The following is a 26,130-nucleotide window of genomic DNA, read 5'->3' as shown; positions in this document are numbered from 1 at the left end:
ATTTGTCGATTACTTTGTAAAAATTCTATAAAACAAATTTATAGAGATCTGTTTGCGAAATAACTAAGATTGGGTGAAATGGGGTAAAATGGGCAATTACTAAGACATGTGACAGCATGGCTCCATTATTATAAAATGCTGTAGAGCTGATTACACATTACTTGTTCAATCATAAACTTGTATTATTGCAGAATTTGAAGCACTATACGTTATATACACTAATATTACTAATATAGGGTAAAATGGGGTAATATACTCCAATTAAGCATAGCATGATGTCATTGTTATTCAATTTTGAAGATAAGGTAGTATGGAATTTCTTCATTCATGTACAAGAAAAACTGAATAAACTGAAGTTACAGGCATATGGTCATTAAAACAAAAAATATAGGGTGAAATAGGGTAAAATGAGTCACTTATAAGGCTCAGCACTGCATGAACGCTTCGTCAGTCTATTCTGTAAACATAAGAATATTAGGATTCCCCGGAATTCTTTACAAAATTTCCCTGGAAGCTATTCTGTAGAGCATTACGCCAAATTTGAACAATACGATATAAAAAGTATCAGAATCTGATTTAGAGCGATATTTTTACTAAAATTGTTAATGTAGGGTGGAATAGGGTAAAATGGAACACTTTTTGAACTCAGCATTGCATTCCATCATCACCATCTAATTCTGTAAAGATAAAAACATCAATTTTGTACTTCACTTTACAAAAATATCATCAGAATCGGATTTAGGGGAATATTTTCATTTTAATTATAAATATAGGGTAAAGTAGGGTAAAATGGACTATTTCTTGAACTCAGCACTGCATGCCATCACTATCATTATATTCAGAACAGATGATAACATAAAATTTGTCGATTAGTTAGTAAAATATTCTGCAGCAAACTAAATTATAGAGATCTGTTTGCGATATAACTTATATAGGGTGAAATGGGGTAAAATGGGCCAATACTCAGACTTGTCACAGCATGGCCCCATCGTCATTCAATACTGTACAGCTGGTTACATCTTAATTGTCCAATTATAAGCCTAAATTATTGGAGCAATTGAAGATATAGACGTTATAATCATCAATATTTCGAATATAGGGTGAAATGGGGTAAAATATGCCACTTCTTGGACTGAGCATAGCATGATGGCATCGTCATTCAATTTTGTAGATATGATAGCATGAAATTTCTTCATTCATGTACTAAAAAATCTGAATGAATTGAAGTTACAAGCATATATTCATTAAAACAATAAATATAGGGTGAAATAGGGCAAAATGGGTCACTTATAAGGCTCAGCACTGCATGAAACCTTTATCAGTCAATTCTGTAAACATAATAATATCATATTCGTCAATTTATATACAAAAAAATCAGCGGCGTGTAGAGTTATGGAAGTATACCCATTGAAAATGGCTGATTTAGGGTAAAATGGGGCAAAATGAACCCCTTCCCGAGGTCTGCACAGGATGAAACCATCACCATTCGATTTATCGGCCCATTTTCCATGGGAAATGCATCAGATGGAGTTTCAAAACCAGCGGCTTCTAAATAAGTCCGATTACAGGCCCGTTTCTGCCCACTGTGCATCGGGCGCCATTTGACTACCAAGATATTGGAAGCTTTCAACATTATCCACTGATTGGCCAGCTACCGTAAAGCAGGAAGGGTTGACCGTGTTTAAATCCAACGGTTTGGTCTTGTTGACGTTGATGGTAAGAACTGCCGCTGAGGAGCGATTGGCAAGATCATCGAGCTTGCTCTGCATATCAGAGCGTCGTTGAGCTAGGAGAGCAACGTCATTAGCCAGGTCCAAGTCATTTAGGTGCTCCATGGTAATGAGCTGCCACGATTTGGTTCACGGTCAATCGCACCAACCAGGATCTCGTCGATTACGATGAGGAACAGTAGCGGTGATAGTATACATCCTTGCCTCACTCCAGCAACGACCCGAATGGACAAAACACAGTTGTGCAGTACTCTGCACGAAAATGCCCTGTACTGTGCTTCAATGAGGCCGATGATTTTCTCAGGGAGACCCTTGCGCCTGACGGCTTCCCACATGTTTTCGTGATTGAGACGGTCGAAAGCTTTTTCGTAATCAATAAACACCAATCTTTTGCCCACGGCGTATTTAATACGATTAAAAAACCGTGGAAGTAACGGAATCCCACTTGTCCGCCTCCGTATAAATTCTTTCAACAATGTTGTCAGGAGTGATATTTCAACCCAAGTTTCAACCGCATACCTCCTGCATATTCGACCTATTCGCCACGATACGTGGACATTCTAAGAGCACATGCTTCGCGGTCTTTATATTATTACTAATGTTTATCATAGAGATTTTCCTCCGTGGATTGAAGAACTAATGAAATTTCCGAAGGAACTTCTGAATGAATTTTTGAAGAGAACCTGGAAGGAATTTCTGAAGAAATCGTTTAAGGAATTCCTGGAGCAATCCCTGGAAGAATTCCCGAAGCAATCCCTAGAAGATTTTCTGGATAAATCTCTGAAGAAACACCTGGATGAATCCCTGGTGCAATTCCTACATGAATGCCTGGAGGAAGCCCTGTCGAATTCCTGGAGGAATTCCCGGAGGAATCCCTGAAAGAGTTTCTGAATTATGCGAGGAACACCTGAAGAAATTTTTGAAGACATCATGAGGAAATCCTAGAAGACATCCTAGATAAATTACTGGAGGATTTTTTGGAAAAAATTCTGGAGAAATTCCTGGAGGAATTCTGAAAGGAATATCTAGAAAAAAAATCAGAAGAAATCTCCCTGAAGCAATTCCTGGGAAAATCTTAAGAGAGAATCCTGGAGACGGAGACGAACCAGCCTCGGGTTGAAAGTCTCGATAATAAAGATAAAAAAAAATCCTGGAGAAATGCCTGGAGAAACTTCTGAACAAATTCCTGATGTAATTCCTAGATTTCTTGGATGAGACCCAGCACGAATTCCTTAAGAAATTTCTTGGATGAATTCTTGGAGCAATCCCTGGATATTTTAAAAAGACAATAACACCGTCTTCGACCTTACGGCCTCTACAGACTGAACATTACTAACATTCGACAACGGACAACACATATAACACCCAGTGGCCCAGTGGAGAATTTTCCGTTCGACGAAAAGTTTTCCCCGGCTGGAGCGGGGATCGAACCCACACTCCGAGGCTTACGAGACACCTGAACGACTGACGCCGCTAACCGCCCGGCCACGAAGCCCACAGGAATTCCTGGAAATGTTCCGGGGGAAATTCCTGGGTAAAATCCTGGAGGAATGTGTGGAGGAATTCCTAGATGTATTCCTGTGGGAATTGCTGAAAGAACCTCTACAGGAATTCTTGAAAGAATTACTGGATGAATTTCTAGAGGAATCTCCAGAGGAATTCTGGGAGATTTCTATTTCTGTTATTTTTCAATTTCTGAAAAATCCCTTGAGAAATTCCTGGAGGAATTTCTAGCGGAATTAATGAAGGAATTCTCGGAGGAATCCCTGCAAGAATTTCTGAAAGTCTACCTGGAGGAATTTTTGTATAAATTATGCGAGGAATACCTAAAGAAATATCTGGATATCCTGGAGGAATTTCTAGCGGAATTAATGGAGGAATTCCTGGAGAAATTCTCAAAGGAATTCCTGATAGAAAACCCTGGGGGAATCCTTGAAGAAATTTGTGAAGAAATCCCTGGAGGAATCTCTAGAGGAATACCTGGAGGATCCCTGCAAAATTGCTGAATGTACTCCTGGAGAATTTCTTGGAAGAATTTCTGAAGAAATCCCTCGAGGATTTGCTAAAAGATTCCTTAGAGCAACTGCTGAAGAATCCCTGGAAAAATCCCTGAAGAAATTCGAGGATAAATCCTTGGAAAAATCCCTGAAGCATTTCATGAAAGAATCTCAAGAGAAATACCTGGAGGAATCTCTGAAAAATTGGTGAAAATATTCCTGGAGAATTTCCTGGAAGAATTTCTGAAAAAATCCCCAAAATATTTATTGGAAAAAATCCTGGAGAAATTGCTGACGCAATTTTTGAAGGATGTCCAGGAGAAATTCCTGGATCAATTCCTAGATAAATTACTGGAGTAATTCCTGAAGAAATTCTTGGGGTAATTCCTGGAGAAATTCCTGGAGGAGTTCCTTTTGGGATTTGCTGGAGGAATCCTTGAAGGAATTCCTGGAGGAATCTTTGGAGGAATGTTTACAACAATAACTGAATGAATTGCTAGTGGAATCTCTAGAGAAACCCTGTGAGAAATTTCTGTAAAATCTCCTGAGAAATTCCAGGAGGAATTTCAAGATAAATCCCTGGTGGAATTCCTGGAGAAATCCTCAAAGGAATTTCTGAAGGAATCCCTGGGGGAATGCTTGAAGAAATTTGTGGAGAAATCCCAAGAAAAATCACTGAAGAAGTTCCTTGAAGAATTTTTAGCGGGATTCCTAAAGGAATCCCTGAAGCAGTTCCTGGAGAAAAATCTGGAAGAATTCTTGGAGGAATTCCTGAAAAAATCTAGTAGGTATTCCTAGAGATAATCCTGGAAGAACTATTGAAGAATATCTTGGAGAAATTCCTGGATGAATTGCTAACATAATTTCTGATGGAATTCCTTGAATGATTCCTGGTGATATTTCTGGAGAAATCCTTCAAGAAATTCCTGGAGAAATTCCTCGAGAATCCATTTCCTCACTTTTTGGTTTTTGATGTTTTATAAAATAACGAAGCAATATTTTCAAAATCAGTTTTCGTGCACATGTAGACTATGGATCAGGGTATCTGCTGATTTTTTTCGACGTGGTAAATGTTTTTCGTTTTTGCAGAAACCATTTTTGAACAAAATTTCACAAAAAAATGGTTTCTGCAAAAATGGAAAACATTTTCCACCTCAAAAAAAAAAATCAGAAGATACCTTGATCCATACTCTACATGTGTACGAAAACCGATTTTGAAAATGTTGCTTCGTTATTTAATAAAAAATCAAAAACCAAAAAATGAGGAAATGGTTCCAGTTTCACCTTAAGTTCTGAAGGAGTTCCTTAAAGAATTAGCAAGGAGGAATTCCTAAACTGCCCATAACTGCATAACAGTCACATTCGACAAAAGTAGGCATAGGAGAAAATGGAGTTTAAAATTTGCAACATGTGCTAGTATGGAGACCAAACGAAATTCAAAAATTTGTCAATAAGTTAAAATTTATCCTTTTGCAATAAAATTTTCTACAGCTCTTCTTGTACGCTGGACAAATAGTTAAAAAAATAATCAGACCAAAACATGATTGATATTACGCTTTGACACCAGTGTGTGTTTCCACTGTGACTGTTATGCGGTTACATTTATAAATTTTAGCTAATGAGACAAAACGACTTGGTATTTGTTTTACATTTTGCAGAACAAACTTATTAAGTTCATTTGGGTGGATGAAAGTACTGATGATTGGGAGATGATCCCCGGTATTACCAAATGCAAATGTTACAATTATGCAGTTATGGGCAGTAAAGGCATCCTAAGAAGAGTTCCTGGGAGGCTCTTTGGAGGAGTTTTTAAAATAGAATAAACACAGAAGCAATTCCCGAGTTATGTCCTGCAGAAACTCTTGGGGGAATCCATTAACCCCTTCAGGACGACTTTTTTCACCAACCTCGCTGCTGTAGAACGCGTCAGCGAGGTGCAAATGACCCAACCGTCCTGAAAGGGTTAAGGGATCCCTGGAGGATATCCTAGAAGAGGAATGCCTGTAATGATTAACAGAGGAATCTCGAGAAACATTCCTGGAGGAGTTTCTAGAAGAGTTCCTGGAGGAATATCTGGAGGTTTTTCTAGAGGCATTTCTGAAGGAATCCCTGAAATAATTCTTGGAGCAATTTCTGAAGAAATTCGTGGAGGAATCCCATCCCTTGAGACATCCCTGGAGGAAACCCAGGAATTCCAGAAGAAATTGCAGATCGAATCCTTGGAAAAATCCTGATAGAATTTCAAGAAGAGTTCGCGGAGGAACTCTTTGAGGAATCCCTGTAGCAGTTCCTGAAGGAATCCTTGCAGGAGTTCCTGAAGAAACTTCAGGAGGAATCAGTTCCTAAAGGCATTTCTAAGAAAATCCCTAAACAGTGCCTGAAGGAAGTACTGAATTAATTTCTGGAGGAGTTCCAGAAAGAATTGCAAGAGGAACTCCTGAAGAAATTAAAAAAAGTGTTCCTGGGGGAATCCTTGCAGAAATTTTAAAAATAATCTCAGGAGTTGTTCCTGAAAGAAACACAGAAGAAATTCCCGGGTGAATCCCTGGAGGAATCCCGGAAGCAATCCCATGAGGAATTCCTTTAGAAATCCCAGGAAATCTTTCTTGACAAATTCCTGGAAGAGTATCTGTAGGAAAAAAAAATATAAAGGAATCCATACCTGCAATATTTTTTTGTCGAATTATTGTTGGAATCTTTGGATGGACTTCCAAAAAAAATGTTTTGTACTATGTTTAAGGAGCTCCTGAATGAATGCACAAAGAAATTTCAAAAATTAGCCATTCAAGCAAGTTGTTATTTTGTAAAACTCTATGATAAGATTTGTTATAGCTCAACGGGGATTATCCCGAGACGCTCGCTGGGGGCGAGACCTAACAGGCCTGCCCATCAGGGGTTCCCAAACTCTTCTTTACAGGGTCGGCTCTCCACGCTGATCAAAAGTCCAAACACTTTTCACTTGATTTTAACTATAATATATTTCGACTTACGGTTAGTGTAGTGTGGGTGTGTAGCTATGGCCGGCCGGCACTGGAGGGATGGTTGCGACGGATCTGGTGGGCCACCTCTGGAGGCTTGACTTCGCTGCTGGGCTCACAATGCTAATGGGGTTGGATTCTCTGTTGGACGCTTTCCACGTGGTTCCACGGACTAGGGAGGGAATGTCGTAGTTCCTCGGGGCAACTACACGCTCGTGCGTGATCACCGGACGTAAATATCGTGATCTCCGGGTGCACTGCAGGGTTAGATAGCGGGATTGGCTACCGCTCGGACTCCTCACCGGAACTTAAAGGGTCCTATACGAAATATCGCGGAGGAGAGGTATTACGGATCTGAAATGCCACTGATCTTCTGTTTCGGGATCAATTTACCTGACTTGGGATAGTGTGGTCTCTCAAAACTTTTCCACAGAACTTTTCGGTATCTTGGTTTGAACTAGTGAACTATACTTTCCACTAGAAATCGTCACTTGCTAATAACTTTGTCTTTAATTGGGCACTTCTGGTCTGCTTGAAGTTCTAAGTAGAAAAGACCTACTTCGAGTTTTCTAACTCGTGGCATACCCATCTTCAGATCTTACCTCCCCCTCCTTCCGCCTCCTTCTTCCCATCTCTTAGCCACTCCTCTAAACAATTCCATCCGTTAATCCAACGCCCGCTTAATCCTCCCAATCCAGTTCCCTTGTGTGTATGTGTACGTGGTGTGTTATGTGCGTTACAATTTTCCTTTTTATTTAAAAGAACAGTTGCTAGTGGGAGTATGTAAATAATTTTCCTTTCTAAAGGTATATAATTCAAAATATTGCTAACAATATTGCACACAAGAAATGGATGCGACAATAATTCACAACGAATAGTACAATACATTTATTTCTCTTCTTCTCTACTCTCTATCTTACTACCAACGATTCGCTCGGGTTGGATCCTAGGGTAAAGTACCCGAAACGGTAACAGATTGAAGTGGTTCTCTTGAAGAAATACTTGACGAAATTGCCTGTGGTTCTCGAGTAAAACAGGTTTGATAATTGTGGATAAATTTTAAAACCTTAATTATTAGAATGGTTTTTTCTAGATATTTTTTCTGGAACTCTGAGTTAATGATAATCTTTGAGTTGGCTCAATTTAAACAAACGATTTAAACTCTGGCTACGCCCATGGAGAAGCAAATATTGTAAAACGCATAAAATACGGCAGACTTCAGTGGGCTGGACATATAATGTGTATGTCAGAAGAATAAATAGCGAAAAATAATATTCATTGAAGAACCATGTCGAGGTCGTCAGCCGAGAATAGGTGAACAAATGGTGAACAATGCTTAAGCTCGGAATGTAAAAAAGCAAACACAAATGTAAAAAAGAAACACAAGTGTAATAGTAGTTTACGCAACAAGGTGCATAATGAAGATTTTTACAGCACGAGGCTTGCCGAGTTGGATAATTACGATGAGTGCTGCAAAAATCGAGTTCTGCACCGAGTTGCATACAACGTTTTTTGCAATTTCATAAATTACTGCTTGAGGTTAGTTTTTAACAAAATTTTTTCATCAAACTGCACACTGATGTTCATAGCCTTATTTAAGAAAATCTGATAATAACAGGTTATACTGTGTAGTTGTCACTATTTTTCAAAACTGCGTCCAGAAAGCACCAAGAAGTGATGATGATGATGATGATTGTGTACCCACCATCAGCGCAGGGTTAGCTAAATTTACTGGAGATGCGTCCAGAAAGCACCAAGAAGTTTATCAAAACTGAAAACAGTGCTGTAATAATTCATTACGCAACGCAAATCAATGCTGTAATGAACCATTACAGCACTGTTGATTTAGTGCGGGAAATTAGACCTTTTCCTGTCAGACTTGCGTGAGGTAAAACAGCCTATTACGATGAGAAATTGCAAAAAATTGATTATACCTAACATTAACATCCATTTTTCTTAATTGATTTCTGTCAAAAATTTCAGAATAGTAGGTATGAGCAAGTGTGCAATAATTGTTTAGTTTTAGTTCGAGTTAAAAACACCTGAAACACCATTCGTTTGTTATTCGTTATAAATTGTGGATAAGTACCTAGGAAGTGTGCCTGGAATTCCAGCAACAACCATTAATAAATGTGCCATTGCGCTTTCGAATTGTTTTTCTCTGTTTCAGCCGTTTGGTAGGAATTGCTGCTAGCTTCTCAGATATGACTTAGAAGAATGATGATTCATTTAGTGAAGGCACAACTATCGCTCACGCTATAAGTTTGTGCTCGTGAGGCACCCCAACCTAATCGATGATGATGCCACTATGTCACGGAGTGATACGGTACTCCACCAGAACGCGAGTGACCGTCAGGTTAAGTGCCAATAATAAATAAATAATTAATTAATTGAGGGTATTTTTAAACTAAGCCGCTGCACATGCACCGCTTCTTCCAGCAGGGTAAGGCAGTAGTGAGTGACGCCATGAAAAGTTCAAAATAGGAAGCTAAAGAACACAGTTTCACTGTTTTCTAGCTCTTGACTTCTGAAAACTTGCAGAAACAGCTGAGAGACGTTAAACGCATTCTATATCGCGGCCGGATCGTGACATGGAACTACACACAAAGTGTACAAAACGTCTCTCTCGGACTCGAGCGTGAATTAGTGGAACCTTCCGCGGCTGTCGGCCCTAAGTTTAGCGCCGAATACAATTTCTTTGAAACCGAATACTTCAACAGTATGACGTTGATGGGCGCGTGTTTAATATGGACAACAACGACGCGCCACTTCAGAAAATAGACCATAAGAGGAGACGCGAGAGGCCACATGAATCATATACAATGCGGCAGGGAGAGTCCATGCACGGGCCATAAGCGGGTTGGGATTCCGGCTAAGATTACGCTCTGGATATTGTGTTTGGCAGAGGTTCTCAAATTTTGCGGATCACAGCACCCGTGTGTAGGGTCTGAGTGCCATAAGTAATCTCACGCTCCTAATTTCATCCTAAAGCCTGTATCCGCAATAATCGGGACACTGAAGTACGTCAGTAGCTCTGTAATGAATCGATAAAATTGACCAAATAATTGACTGAGAACTCTTTGGTTTATGTTTATTATTTGTGCCAAATTTCATAAAAATCGATGCATTACTTTTAACTGCGGATGAAAAACAAACAAACGTGGTTTTAATCATTTTGTACAATCATGATCAATTTTCATTTCCATACTAGATGGTTCTATTATGCTACAGTTCAAAGCTCTGTGATAATAATTATGAAATTTCGTTAGCAGTTATGATACTTATAGAGACACTTTCTTGCAAAATTGCATCAACTTTGATCAATTGGTTTGAAAGCTATTGGTGTTGATAGGGGTGAGTGTTAGTGAAAATGTTTCGTGTTTTTCATGTGCGATTTTTGCCTATTCATAATTTTTGATTTTCTCTGCAAATTTTCAATAAATTTTCGCAGCAGCTAGTTGAATCTGTGTATACTATGCCTGCAAAATTTGATGATTCTTGGTAAAGTACTTTCAATAGTACAATCGAAACCATAAAGGGTGCTGACTAATTACTGTCTGATGGGCTAAAATCAAGTTCAGTCCCAAAACATGTTTCGACCATAAAATTGCTGATAGTGCATCGATTTTTTTTTTTTTTGAAATTTACCTATGCAACAAATGTAGATTGAGAGGTTTGTGTTCAAAATTTCAGCTATTTCCTTTGCCAAATTCAAAAGTTACAGCGCTGACAAGCAAAACTGGGGGCTGTACAAAATTCAATGGCGCATATTTTACTCTTTCGTTGCTCCAACAAAAAGTACTGCACCGATTCATATGAAATTTTGTAGGTGAAATGAACACATCCTAAGATGTTATAAAACAAAATTTGAGCAATTTTAATGTATCTATTGCAGAGTTACAGCTGTATTTCTGTGTCCCGATTATTGCGGATACAGGCTTTATTCGATTACTGCACCGATTGATTTTGTTTTCATGCGTGCTCACTTTTCAAAAAAAAAATACAAAAATAAGAATAACATAACAAACAGCGTTTCAATCCTATGTAGTAGGATGAAAATGGAAGCCATATGCGACCTGACCCTGAGGTCGTTTTTGATCCTAAACTTTGAGCAGCTCGCAAAAATCAGTGGCTTTTCCGATTTTTGATCTCTTTGGCTCAAATGAAAGGGGCACATGTCTAGTTTTGAGAAATCTGGATTTAGCCACTGTGGCCACAGGGAACCTGCTTCAACTGAAAAAATACCGCTTTACAGACCCTAACTTTGACAAGCTAGGGGATGTGTCATGCATGTTGGAGGAAGGCTTGTTGAAAATAGATCAACTTCAGTGTTTTTTTCTGCTCCGGTGAAAATAAAAAGAGTCCATTGGGGGTTCCCTCGATTATTCCTATAGGAGTTTCATTGGGAATTCCGGCAGAAGTTCCATCAGGATTTCTTCCAGAACTTCCACCATAAATCCCAAACCCTCACACAGTTTAAACAAGAATCGCTCAAGGAGTTTCACCTGTTATTCCTCCAGAAGCTCCCGCAGCAGCTCCAGCGGAAATTGCTCTAGTAGTGCCACCGAAAGTTTCATCAGGAATTCTTCTAGATGTTCCATTGGAAACCTCTCAAGGAGTTCCAAAAGAAATTCTTCCTTGAATTCTTCCAATAGTTCCACTAGAAATTCCACCAGAAATTTCCAAGAGAAATTTTCAAGAATTTCCACCAGTAATTCCAGGAGTTCTGATCGAAACTTCAGTAGAATTTACAACAGAAATTCATTTAGGCGTTCCACCTCGAATTTCTGCATAAGTACCACTGCAAATTCCAGCAGGAGTCCCATTCTTAAAGGTGCCATTAGACTGTTTGTCATTACAGTAAGGACCCGATTTTGTCAGCCCCTGGTAGCATTTTGGGCTGACAAAATCGGGTACCTGACAAAATCGGGACATTTTTTAAAATCATTTTTTTATTCATGAAAAATTGTTCTGAGCACGTCAGAGACGGAGATCGGTGTGGCTAGTAATCCTACATCATAGAGATCTGCGGAGGCAGCCATTGTGAGCCAATCGTGCAGAGAGAACTGTCAAAGTGTGAGCCAAATGAACATGCTTATCGTTCGTAAGAAGGCGTCGTTTGAACGGTATTGCAATCGGAACTAAATAAATCAAAATTATTTATTTTTAATATCAACATATTGGCAGCATATGTATGTTTAGTAAGAAGATAAAAAAAATTAATTCTGCTTTCAAAAGCTCATGCTTATGACGACACTTTTGTTGCTGAACTTGTCGAAAAAACTTCCATTGCTGCTTCTTGCTTCACTTCTGCCGATATGATTAGCGTAACACTTTTGCAATGAATTTCAGATTTCTTCGATTGCTCCGCTATTTCAACAAAATTTTGAAAAAAAAAAATTCTACCATTATTAGAAAATGTAAACAAAACAACTTGAACCACAACGAAGTCACGCACAAAGTTTGAACATCTAGCTTTGTAGCAAGTGTTGGCAGCTGTTGTAAACAAAACAAACAGCGTTGCCGAATCGACGTATGTAACTTCCGCTCATCTCTATGTAGAGGATTTCTAGATGTGGCGGGTCTGATTTGGGTCCTTTTAAATATTACGTAACGTCAATGAGGGGGGGGGGGAGTCCACCCAAGTAACAATTTCAATTCCTTTTAGATTTGAATATTTTTATGGAAGCTTTATCACAGCATGACCAATTCATGGAACATTTGTAATTGTTTTTATCAAGAGAAAACAATCTTCGTTCGTTTGCGGTTTTCAAGTTGTCCTCAAGTTAGTTTTGAAATTCGCGCATAAAACAACTGGATTCACAAGAGCATTTAATCTCATAATTAGTTTTATGACGTATTTGAAGTAATTTTTAACACATAGCATCAACATATTTTATTATAAGTTTATGCTTCGTTTATTCAAGTGCATTTCATCTGACTAATCCTCCTTTAAAAACATCTTGAAACCTTCTATTCTTGAGCTAGAGCCATTACTCTGGAACAAGAACTATGCGAAATAATAAGACAACGTACTATTTTATCAACCCAAATAGTGAATGCAACAAATTGGTTGAAAAATCACGTTGTCATGCAAATATAAACACTTAAACATTTTTGACACATTCCACGCACTTCTACACCGCGGTTTTTGAACTTCGTTGCACGATATTTCAGCGCTCCACCTGTTGATTTTGATTCTTTTTGAACCAAATTGAAGATTATCACTTATATTATTCGAATAGTATTTAAAATTTTGAAAAATGTTTCGTGAAAATTGCTAATTTCTTGGCGTTAAGCCAAAATTTGACGTTTTTTACGATGGTGTCCCGTTACGCTCTATTTCTCGATATTTCTTGAAGTTAAATGTTCCAATTTTCATTTACAATGCATGAAATGAATCTCCTAATCAAATCTGATCGTTTGGTATACCGGTTGGCATGTATTTAACAACATAACCGTTTTTGGAAGCAAAAGTTTGATTCTCGCGCAAAACGTAACGCGTGGAATGTGTCTTTTGCTTACTGATAATTTAGCTATTCTGGTTCTTAAAAGTAATCATATCAACGAAATAATGATTTTACAGCCAATCAACCAGTTATTCACACAGGCCACAACTATACGAATCGAAATTTAAACGGATACTTATTGTGACTCTTCTCATGCTCATGCTAAATAGTGTTATTTTAGTAAGTTGCACTTAATTATTTAACGCAAAAACACACAAAACTATAATATAATTACAGGATGTACGTGAAATGTACAGAAACAACTTTCTAGCTCCAAAAAGGTAAACAAACAATTGTCAAGGACTGTTACTCTTGAATAAAACGAATAAGTTTCATTTAAGACGAACAAATCTGCCTCAAGATCATCACTAGTAAAAACAATCTTCAATAAATGCTGTAGATTTCATGCAAGGCAACTTGGTTCCATCATTGTTTTGAGGTGGTTTGGATTAAAGGTAATAACAATTGATGGCGGCTGCATGAGTTTTGTTCGCTTGGAACGGCAGCCATGTTTAGAAAGAATTGAAAAAGTGGCGTAGCCTTTTGTTTTTATAGGAAATTCATGTCTTCGTATATTAATAATTGATATTATTTTTGAGGCGCTTTGTTATTTTTGTATGTTTTGGGTGGCATATCAACGAAAAAGTGGATATGGCACGGAATTTCGTGATTCCCTGTCATCAATGATCTGTCAGGCAGTTTAAATATTTTAGCCATTTCAATTTGATGAAAATTAATTTGTAGTTCAATTAACATTTCATCTATGAAACAAAACTAGTTCGCATCTGCGTAATGCTTAAGTAAAAGATTTCATTTATTATGCACTTTTAGCAACTTGGGGAAGACAGCTAAAAGATCAACATGCCTCAAGCTATTCTTGATAAAGTTTTATGAAGTTCTTATAATCAATCATCAGTAAAACTTCATAAATACAACTAGTTTCAAAGCAGTCTTCAAAAGCAGCCTTGGAGATCTCCTGAAGAGTGGGCCAGATTCGTCTTATGGATATTTTATGCCTATTTTATCTCAGATTCGCAGAACAAAGAGCTTTATTGCCAAGTTTTATTATTCTATCTTAAAAATTACTTCAGGATTGCCACAAAAGTATAATTGTTACTTGGGGCAGCGCTGTTTTACGCTTCTTACAAAATTTTAAAATTTCTCTTTCAAAAATAGTTACGCGGTGGAGGAATAGCGGATAGGGTCTAAAATTGTCAAATTTTGCGTTACGTAATATTTGAACGAACCTTTTGTGGTAAAAAAAATCGAAGGGGTGTTAAGGGCACAGAAAAAATGGTACTTGGCAAAGTTAACTTTCAGTGCTTTTTTACAGCAGAACTAAATCTTTTATTTCTTTTTCTTCTTGTCATAACATCCCTACTGGAACACAGCCTTCTCCTAGCTTATAGCAATTGTGGTCTACAGAAGACAGTTGACACTGGTTAGCACCGCTTAAATCATAACATCTAACTTTAGCTGTCAACAAATGAAAATGAACCAACATCTGATTGACAAGTATAGACACTCATAATGTCAGAATTGGTTACGTTTCCACTGCCTTTCCACTTTAATTTCCAGAGCCTAATCTCTAAAGAATCTCTGGAGAAATATTTAAAGAAATGTTCGGGGTAATTTTTAGGGAAACTACCCGAAGATATACGGAACGTAACCCTCAAGACATTCCCGAAGGGATCCCGTAAGTAGTTTCTGCAAAAACCCTGTACAGGAGCTCCGGATAAATCCCTCAAGTAATTTCTGAAAGAATCCTTACTGCAATCTCCGTAGGAATCTCTAGAGGCATTTCTTTAGCATATTCTGGAAAATTATTAAAAGAATCCCTATTGCAATCTTTGAAGAAATCTCCTTGGAGGTATTCCTGAAAAAAAGTACTGGGGAAATATCTGGAGCAGATTACGGAGAAACCATAGCAGAAATGAATTGTTAATGTCTAGCATGAATTTCAAAAGAATTTCCAACAAAATTTTCTAAAGGAATTTCAGAAGCAATACCAAGGGATTTTCGTAAACAAATACCAAGAGGTAACCCTGGAAAAATCTCAAGCGGGACCCCGGGAAATTCATAGAGGATGCCCAATTGGGAAATCTAACAGAGGAATCATAGTGAAATCTCTAGAGTAATTCTTGTACGAGTAATAACTGAAGGCATTAATAGAGGAACATTTTACAATTCCTAGAAGGATCCCTGAAGGAATCCTAAGAGGAATTCTTGAAAAATCCCAAGGAAAATTCATGGACTAATGCACGCAGTAATTCATATAGGAATTATTTCAGAAGTATCTACTGACTCTGAATACAGGGGATAGACAAAATGATTGATTGATTTGTCTTTATTTAAGAGACTTTCAGCCCTATCGACAAAATGATCGGGACGGCAAAATTTTTACTTTTCAAAAATTGGTCAAACAGCTGTAACTTTTCGAAAAATGCATGAAAAAATCTAAAATTATTGATGTAAGTTGTTAAACTAGTTGTGTATCAATGGTTCAATTTTGGGAAAGATCGGGCTATTCTACATGAAGAACGAAAGATTCTAGAAAAAGTCATAATTATCCGAACTTTGAATGGTTATATCTCCGGATTCAATGAACCAGCTACAGTGATGTTCCGATTTTATCACGGCCTCCACGCGTCAGTCTTTCATTTTTCAGTTATTTTCTGTTACATTTGAGAGCAAGTGTTTCACCTTTCCTTCAAGATGAATGTTGATGGCGCGTTGTGGAACGTTAAAAATATTGAAAACTCGTATAGGTTTTGAAGAATATTTAAAAGACTTTTCAAAAAGGGCCGTGATAAAATCGGAACAATACACAGCTATTTGACCATTTTTTGAAAAGTGAAAATTTTGCCTGTCCCGATCATTTTGTCTATCCGCTGTACATCACTAGAGGAGTTCCTGTGGACATTACTGGATAAAGTCCAACAGGAATACCAGCAAGAATTCCTGAAGGAATCTCAACAGGAGTTTGTCAACCTGGGGATATCATACGAAGAATGCATGAACAATTCTTAGGGAAATATCTGAAAAGGTTCTTATAGAAATTCCCAGAAAATTTCTTGGAGGAACTCCAGTAGAAGTTCCTGGACTATCTAAACATATATGTATGGAGTAATGTCAGCAGGATGTCTTGGAAGAATCGCTAGGAAAATTCGTGGATAAATCCACGTAGCAATTGTGGGAGGAATTATTGGAGAAATTCTTGGAGAAACCCCTGGATACATAGCTGTAGGAGTTCATGTAGAAAATTTTTGAAAAAAAAAATGCTGTAAGAAATCAGCAAAACTTTTGGAGGAATCCTAGCAGGAGTTCCAGAACAAGTCTCAAGAAAAGCTTCTGGACAAATCACAGGAGGAATACCTGAAAAAATCTTAAAGAGACACACCTTAATGAAACGTTATAAAATTCCCGGAAGAATTCCTTTAAAAGCTTCCGGCGGAATTCTTTGATAAATATCAGTAAATTTCTTACAAGAAACCACGCAAAAGTTCTTGAAGAAATCGCAGCAAGAATTTTTGGGGGAATCCCATCTCGAATCCCTAAGGGTTTCCAATGAATACAATTCTGACAGAAATTTTTGAAGCAAATATAGCAGGAAATCTACAATACAAATCTCATAATAAATCTAGACCAACATGTAAAAAAGAGCGGAACAACCATTGCATGTCTCAACTTCTTCCACCCCATCTAGGCGTATTACAATTTATTTATGCAAACTTATCCCGTTATCAGATAGAGGGGAGTCTGCTCTATCTGTTACTGGTCAGAGATTACATTAGAAGGAAGGGAGAAGCAAAAATTCGGATTGTTGCGCCCTTTTCAAATGTTAGTATCTGGATCAACCCAAACAAGTAAATCTAGAGGAATCCCAGACATGCCGCAAAGAAGTAAATGGATTGACTTGTGATCACAACAACAGGCAGCGTTTATTGTTTGTTCTGTTCCAGAGGAATTTCAGAAGAATAGTCTTTAGGCCCATATAGCCGATGTGGTAAGCGCACGTGCAATCAGCAAAACCATGCTGGGGGTGACGAGTTTGATTTCCGGTTAGCTCAGAATCCATTTCATAATCGACATTTCCTTAACTACTCTGTGTATAAAATATCTTCACGACTACCACACGATATATGTACAAATGCAAAATGTATTGGCTGTGGGGGATCTCAGTTAAAAATTGTAAAAGTTCTCATGAAATACTAAGGAGCTGAGGAGCAGGCTGTGTCCCAGTTGCAACGTTACGCCAAGAAGGGAGAGAACTGGAATCTTTGCAATTTAAAACAATATTATTTTAAAACATTGGCGAGAGTTGGGTGCTAAAATTGCCTCAATGTGTAATGATTGCAAAACAAGTTTGGCCGTTTTCAAAAGTTACACGAGTTTTGTTCATTGCGTAATTTTTCTATGACGCCTAAAGACATCAACTGCATTAATAATGATTATAAAATTGAAATTCTGAATGAAATAAAAATTTATTTTTTACTTTAAAAAAGGCTGACAAAATCGGGTCAAAAAGCTGACAAAATCGGGGGTAGACAAAATCGGGGGCTGACAAAATCGGGTCCCCACTGTATACCAAATATTTGCCATTGAAGTCCGACATTTATCCAAGGTTGCTATGATTCACGCTGTGTTGACCATTTGTTGGGCTTGTTTGGACAAATATTTGTCACGTCTAATGGAACCTTAAGTAGTTCCACCAAGAATTCCTCTAAGAGTTCCACCAGAAATAACTCTAGAGGTTGCACCGGAAATTCTCTCGCCAGTAATTCCTTTGAATTAAGAACTGTTTTCGAAATTACAACAGGAATGCTTCTAGGATTAGGTTTTTTTTCAGGAAGTTGAAATATCAGTGTACTGAAAAATCACTAACTTTGTATAAACATCCGGTTGTACACATAAATAAACTCCGGCTGTACACATGATTAAGAGTCGAAAAAACATATGTCGGCGCTTTATATTTTATTTTATTGATCGAAGTGTAAAAAAAAATGTGCTCTCAAAATAAACTAGGAAGTGCCTTTTGTTTAACCCTCGAGCGATCGCGCTGTTGTATTTTGTACAACACGTTGAAAAAAATTCACTTTTTGTGTTCAGCATCAGCGTGGTGCTGGCGGGGGTGGCCAACCACGCGAGTTACGGAAGGTTAATAACGAGTCCTTTTTGCTTCCATTTTAACATCTTTAAAATGGACGTTGTTTTTCAAACTTGTCCGGTTACATTGCTAAATAAAAGATTTGAAATCGGGTGAAAAACGGCCGAGATTTGCCTTGTCGAAAATGGACTTTCGACTTTTTTTGGACTTTTGGTAGTTCGCGGGAGTTTTCACCCGTCTGTAGTTTAGGTGTTAAGCACTATTTTAACCCTTTTAGGACGGTTGGGTCATTTGCACCTCGCTGACGCGTTCTACAGCGGCGAGGTTGGTGAAAAAAGTAGTCCTGAAGGGGTTAAGCTACCATCGCATACATATATGTACGGTGGAGGGACAATTCACTCAAAGAATCTTTGAAAAAAAAAGTAATTCCTGCAATTCCAAAGAGAATCGTTCGATGAAATCCGTGGAGGGGGGAACCCCGAAGATTACAAGGAAAAAGCTCAATAGATTCAGTGGCCGAAAAGCAAATAAAGCAATACATCAAGAAAATCCAGAAGAAATCTCTACTGCCATTTCCTAAGGAATTCGTCAATAAATTTCTGAAGAGATTTCAGAGCATGCCTTTAGAAATTCCCCAACAAATCCCTGCGATGGAATCCGTGAAGGAATTTTTTGAGGAATGTCTAGAGAAATCTCTGGAACATCCGTAACAATCTAAAGCAATTTCTAAAAAATATTTGCCGGAATTCCTGCACGAAGACCAAGGAAGGAAGAGTTCCTGAAGGAATCCTGGAACAATTTGCGAAGGATCTGTGAAGGAATTCTAGAAGAAATAAAGACGAAATTCTGCCCTATAGCTGCGGTTGGACATATACTAAAATTGGAATGATACAGAGAAGACTAGCGCAAGAATGATACGCAAAAGCGAGAAGCGTTTCACATTTTTGAGTTTCCAAGAAAGGAATTTCCAAAGTAATCCAGAACGTAATTTCGAGAGGAAAACCAAATGGACCTAAAGAGTAATTTTCGAAAGAAATTTTGAAAACAATTTTTAAATAAGTATACTTATTTAAAAATTGTTTTCAAAATTTCTTTCGAAAATTACTCGAGTATACTCGATAGAATTTATGGAAACCTTCCCGATAGAAACCCAGGAGTAATTCCCTAGGGAATTGCTTGGAGGAGTTCTCGAAGGGATCCAGAATTGCTTCTGGAGCAATCGTCTGTATTTCCAAAGCTAGGACTCACATTGAGTTCTGAAGCGATAAAAATACAATCTATTTGTAATCAAATACAATATACCTATGATACATAGGTATATATTGGGACTCCAGTTAGCCTACACCCAAAACTGGAATTTAGGAGCGTTTTAGTGCTTGTCGTTTTGTGCACGAAACGTGCACGGCATAGGCGCGAAACGTGCACGTTGGATGGTGCGCAAACGCTCATGCTCGGTTATCGCATACATGCGTAACAAAAATAGTATCTGGATACAAAGATCCACCACTGAACTGCTCGACTATGGAACGCGAACAAACTGCGAATGATGGTGCACGCACACAAGTACTGTATGGAATGTACAAACAGATGCCGTACAGTATAACCAACACTCAAGTGTGTGTGAGCAAAATCATGTTGTTCAGTTTGTTTTCAACCATCGTCGTCGGTTCACGGTTTGCGGAATCAATCGCGAATATTTTACAAATTAAAGTAGTTTTAATTTAAAAGTTAGTTTTAAATTTAAGTGCAAGAAGTGATTTCGCTTTATAACGGTCAAGAAACACCGTCGGAACGGTCGTCATCAGCGGTGGCGCGGCGCGGTGGTGGCGGTGGCGAAAATTTATAGTGTTTTTTTTTGTGATTTTGATTTGGGGAAGTGGCTCATCCGCCAGCAGCATGATAAAGTGGAGGGCTTTTTTTTTTAAAAATATACATAATCTACAGAAAAAAACGGCATGCAGTCGGAAGTGAAATTGGCGAGATTGGCCGTGATCGGTCTGAGTCGCCCAGTGTTATAAAAAAATGTAGTGGAAATTGAAATGGGCAGTGATAATGCCACCTAGGGGCACCGATGATTACGTGCGAAATAGAGAGTGCGCGTGCGTGAAGCCTGAAATATCTATAGTCGTATGATCACAGTTCTTTTTGAATATTGCGACATTTGCACCCATTTAGACTCGGCCGAAATTCATTATCATCATAGTCGAATTTCGCACACGACTTCGCAGCGGCTGGCATACACAAGTTCGTTTGAGTTCGTGACAGGGGCGTCGGATGCACAACAGGTAAACAAAATAAGTTTGATTAGTGTGAAATGCTGCTGGAAAATGATTATTCAGTGGATTCTCAAATTATCACAGTAGTCTAAACATTAGCGAGAAACCCAATACCTCACAGTTCTGTTTTGATTATTGAATATATTTTTTCAATTTTACTTGTGTTAAAAATTGGGTACTTATGTAAAAAAAATATTGCTATTTTCTATAGCCTAAACGAAAGAGCTCATCATATCATGATTTATTGCGTTTCAATACCTTTGTTTTGATGGATGAATAAACAAAATAGTTCTAATGTCCGTGGATAGAATGACAGTTTACCACGAAAAAAATTTACCCATATAAACCTAGAATGTATTTTAAAAATAGTTCCCAGGCTTAGAAAATTATAAAATTTATTATTAAAATTATTTTGAATTTCGACTAATTTAAGGGTGGAGATTCCGATTATGAAATAATCTGGATACCCCCAAAAGAAGATAATTGTTTTCGTTAAATTGCAATTCTAGTGAAACTTCTTAGAGCAATTAACATTTTTCAAATTTGACTTGTTAACAATGATTGACGAGAGGTCACTGTTCTTATTAATTTTCCTGGAGCAATTCTGATTAATTTAATATTATTATTTTAAAATTTGACTTGTGTTAAGAACTGTTGTCGTATGATCACAATTCTTATGCTATTGTTTGGAGCAATTCTAAATAAGTTTCTAATGCCGTTTTTCTTTTTTAACCTGGGTTGGAACTGGATTGGCGGAAAATGTGTAAACAAACAACGTCAAACAAACTTTAGTACAAGCGAAACCGAAGTCGGGTTGGGGTTCAAACTGTGATCTCATCCAGTTCCAACCCAGGTTGGAACTGGATCAAAAAGAAAAACGGCATAAGATGGGGAGGTGCTGTCTGGGGCTACAGGAGTGATTGCCAGAAGAAGGTTCGCGAGCCCACAGTGCCGGGGGGATTTCCAGGGATGTGTTGTGTGCAGGTGTATTTCAATTTTGTTCGCGACCAGATCCGAGCAAGCCAACGTCTCCGTGTGATTCGGTGTTGGTGTGTGGCAATGGTTCATGGCTTTTTTTCTCACTATTTGCGTACGTGGTGATAAGTAATGAAAAAATGATAATGAAAATACTGAATGAAAAAGAAGAAAACGGTATCTGATGGAGTTGAACGAATCAGGGCATCAGAGATGAATATTGCCTGGCTAATAAAACAGGCGAAGATAGCATTGAGATCCCCGCGATGGCACTTCGCAGTTGAGTACGACATGAGGCTTTCCAACATCTAGGGGGACTGGACACAATCCACCCACGATCGGACCCAGAGGTGAAGGATCCATCATTCGGCGTAGATTCATCGGAGCACCGGCAACGTATATACTAACAAGTAAGAAATAATAATAACTCCTTGAAAGCCTTCAAAGCCTTATCAGGAAATGCTTTCATGATATTACTTATTTTAAGAATTGGAATCGTAAAATCACAATTCTTCTTGGAGCTATTCTGATTAATGTGTAAATTCCATTTGATTTGTGTTAAGAGTTGCTTTCGCAAGATCATAAGTCTTATAAAACTCCTCGATACAACAATCTTTTAATAATTCAATCACTCCTTGGAGCAATTCTGTTTAATTCAATAAAATTATTTTTGAAATTTTATTTGTGTTGAGAAATGTTGTCGTGAGATCACAGTTCTGATTAATTTATTGTAATTATTTTTGAAGTTTTATTTTTATTGAGAATTGTCGCCATGAGATCACAGTTCTTATGGAACTCGTTAGAGCCATTATGTTTAATTCATTTTTTTTAAATTTTATTTGTATTGAGAATTGTGGTCGTGAGATCACAGTTCTTATAGAACTCCTTGGAGCCACTCTGATTAATTCATTTAAATTATTTTTGAAATTTTATTTGTGTTGAAAATTGTTGTCGTGAGATCAATTATTGATGCAATTCTGATTAATTCATTGTAATTATTTTTGAAGTTTTATTTGTGTTGAGAATTGTTATCGTGAGATCACAGTTCTTATGGAACTCCTTGGAGCAATTCGGTTTAATTCATTTTTTTTTTGAAATTTTATTTGTGTTGAGAATTGTTGTCGTGAGATCACATATTGGAGCAATTCTGTTTAATTCATTTAAATTATTTTTGAAATTTTATTTGTGTTGAGAATTGTTGTCATGAGTTCAGAGTTCTTATGGAACTTCTTGGAACTATTCTGATTAATTTACCTATTTTTTTTTTTTTTTGAAATTTTGTTTCTGTTAAGAATTGTTGCCGTGAGATCACTTATTGGAGCAATTCTGTTTAATTCATTTAAATTATTTTTGAAATTTTATTTGTGTTGAGAATTGTTGTCATGAGTTCAGAGTTCTTATGGAACTCCTTGGAGCAATTCTGTTTAATTCATTTAAATTATTTTTGAAATTTTAGTTGTATTAAGAATTGTTGTCATGAGATCACAGTTCTTATGGAACTCCTTGGAGCAATTCTGTTTAATTCATTTACATTATTTTTGAAATTTTAGTTGTATTAAGAACTGTTGTCATGAGATCACAGTTCTTATGAAACTTCTTGTTTAATTCATTGATTTTATTTTTGAAATTTTATTTGTGTTGAGAATTGTTGTCGTGAGATCACAAAACTTATGGAACTCCTAGGAGCAATTCGGTTTAATTCATTTTTTTTTAAATTTTATTTGTGTTGAGAATTGTTGTCGTGAGATCACATATTGGAGCAATTCTGTTTAATTCATTTAAATTATTTTTGAAATTTTAGTTGTATTAAGAATTGTTGTCATGAGATCACAGTTCTTATGGAACTCCTTGGAGCAATTCTGTTTAATTCATTTACATTATTTTTGAAATTTTAGTTGTATTAAGAACTGTTGTCATGAGATCACAGTTCTTATGAAACTTCTTGTTTAATTCATTGATTTTTTTTGTTGAAATTTTATTTGTGTTGAGAATAGTTGTCGTGAGATCACAGTTCTTTTGAAACTTCTTGGAACTATTCTGTTTAATTCATTGATTTTTTTTATTTGATTTGTGTTGAGAATTGTTGTCGTGAGATCACAGTTCTTATGGAACTCCTTAGAACTATTCTGAATAATTTATCTATTTTTTTTATTTTAAAAATTTTGTTTGTGTTAAGAATTGTTGCCGTGAAATCACTTATTGGAGCAGTTCTGTTTAATTTATTTAAATTATTTTTGAAATTTTAGTTGTATTAGGAATTGTTGTCATGAGATCACAGTTCTGATGGAACTTCTTGGAACTATTCTGTTTAATTCTTTTTTTTTAATTTTATTTGTTTTGAGAATTGTTGTCGTGAGATCACAGTTCTTATGGAACTCCTTGGAGCAATTCTGTTTGATTCATTTAAATTATTTTTGAAATTTTAGTTGTGTTGAGAATTATTGTCGTGAGATCACAGTTCTTATGAAACTTCTTGGAACTATTCTGAATAGTTTATCTATTTTTTTTTTGAAATTTTGTTAGTGTTAAGAATTGTTGCCGTGAAATCACTTATTGGAGCAGTTTTGTTCAATTCATTTAAATTATTTTTGAAATTTTAGTTGTATTAAGAACCGTTGTCATGAGATCACAGTTCTGATGGAACTTCTTGGAACTATTCTGATTAATTTATCTATTTTTTTTTTAATTTTGTTTGTGTTAAGAATTGTTGCCGTGAAATCACTGCTTGGAGCAGTTCTGTTTAATTCATTTAAATTATTTATGAAATTTTATTTGTGTTGAGAATTGTCGTGAGATCACTTATTGGAGCAATTCTGTATAATTCATTTAAATTATTTTTGAAATTTTAGTTGTATTAAGAACTGTTGTCATGAGATCACAGTTCTGATGGAACTTCTTGGAACTATTCTGTTTAATTCATTGATTTTTTTTAGAAATTTTATTTGTGTTGAGAATTGTTGTCGTGAGATCACAGTTCTTATAGAACTCCTTGGAACCATTCTGATTAATTCATTTAAATTATTGCGATTTTTTTTTTTCACTTAGACTTCAGTGCAATAAATTTCGTCGTTCTCCTATTTCGCTTTCGATTTCGCTGTCGCTCTTTTCTGCCGGTCTTTAGCAACTCGCCCGATATAATGACAGATTTCGCCGGCCGTCTCAATGTTTACACATTTTTCTCATTGTTCTCGGTCCACCAGCTGATCATGTTTACACAACAAAATCAGCTGGACATCCGATGTTTACGTTCATCCTCATTGTTCGGCATCCACCAGCTGATCTTGTTTTCACAACAAACCGCGCTGATTTCGCCTGAATCATGGGTCGAAAGCGAAAAGCTGTCGGGGATGACAGATTTGTACGATTTTCGGGCGATTTCAATTTCGTCTCAAAAGTCTGATTATTCGTAAAAAATACAATATTTTTGAAATTTTATTTGTGTTGAGAATTGTTGTCATGAGATCACAGTTCTTATGGAACTTTTTGGAACTATTCTGTTTAATTCATTGATTTTTTTTTTAATTTTATTTGTGTTGAGAATTGTTGTTATAAGATCACAGTTATTATGGAACTCCTTGGAGCAATTCTGTTACATTCATTTTTTTTGTCAAATATTATTTGTGTTGAGAATTGTTGTCGTGAGATCACAGTTCTTATGGCACTTCTTGGAACGATTCTGATTAATCTATCTACTTTTTTTTTTTTTTTTGAAATTTTGTTTGCGTTAAGAATTGTTGCCGTGAGATCACTTAGCAGGAGCAGTACTGGTTAATTCATTTAAATCATTTTTGAAATTTTATTTGTGTTAAGAATTGTTGTCATGAGATCACAGTTCTTATGGAACTTCTTGTTTATTTCATTGATTTTTTTTTCTGTTCAATTCATTTTTTTATTTCATTTGTGTTGAGAATTGTTGTCGTGTAGAATCCAGCCAAAAATTTTTGAAGAGGGAGAGGAGACAAAATGTCAAAGTTAAATTTGTATGAGCCTTATTTCGCTATAACTCGGACAATCTTAAACCCATCTATTTGATTTTTTGTACATGGAACTCCTTGGAGCAATTCTGTTTAATTCATTTAAATTATTTTTGAAATTTTAGTTGTATTTAGAACTGTTGTCATGAGATCACAGTTCTTATGAAACTTCTTGTTTATTTCATTGATTTTTTTTTATTTTATTTGTGTTGAGAATTGTTGTCGTGAGATCACAGTTCTTATGGAAGTTCTTGGAACTATTCTGTTTGATTCATTGATTTTTTTTTTGAAATTTTATTTGTGTTGATAATTGTTGTCGTGAGATCATAGTTCTTATGGAACTCCTTGGAACTATTCTGAATAATTTATCTATTTTTTTTATTTTAAAATTTTTGTTAGTGTTAAGAATTGTTGCCGTGAAATCACTTATTGATGCAATTCTGGATAATTCATTGTTATTATTTTTAAATATTTATTTGTGTTGAGAATTGTTGCCGTGAGATCACAGTTCTTATAGAACTCCTTGGAACCATTCTGATCAATTCATTTTTTTTAACTTTATTTGTGTTGAGAATTGTTGTCGT

At 36.6% G+C, this 26,130-nt stretch overlaps 1 protein-coding gene and 2 pseudogenes across 1 annotated transcript in view; 1 reads left to right on the top strand and 2 right to left on the bottom strand.

Moving 5' to 3' along the window:
- LOC109427706 (pre-mRNA-splicing factor ATP-dependent RNA helicase PRP16) overlaps positions 1 to 26,130 on the bottom strand; it is a 102,876-nt gene that overhangs the window by 7,017 nt on the left and 69,729 nt on the right. The window lies entirely within an intron of this gene.
- On the top strand, positions 19,170 to 19,267 carry LOC115266222 (U6 spliceosomal RNA; annotated as a pseudogene).
- The window catches only part of LOC134285232 (serine/threonine-protein phosphatase PP2A-like), a 33,610-nt pseudogene continuing 26,899 nt past the window's right edge, over positions 19,420 to 26,130 (bottom strand).

Source organism: Aedes albopictus, chromosome 1 (assembly GCF_035046485.1).
Source record: "Aedes albopictus strain Foshan chromosome 1, AalbF5, whole genome shotgun sequence".
Taxonomy (NCBI): Eukaryota; Metazoa; Arthropoda; class Insecta; order Diptera; family Culicidae; genus Aedes; species Aedes albopictus.
The sequence above is the reverse complement of the archived record's forward strand: the minus strand, read 5'-3'. Positions and strand labels throughout refer to the sequence as shown.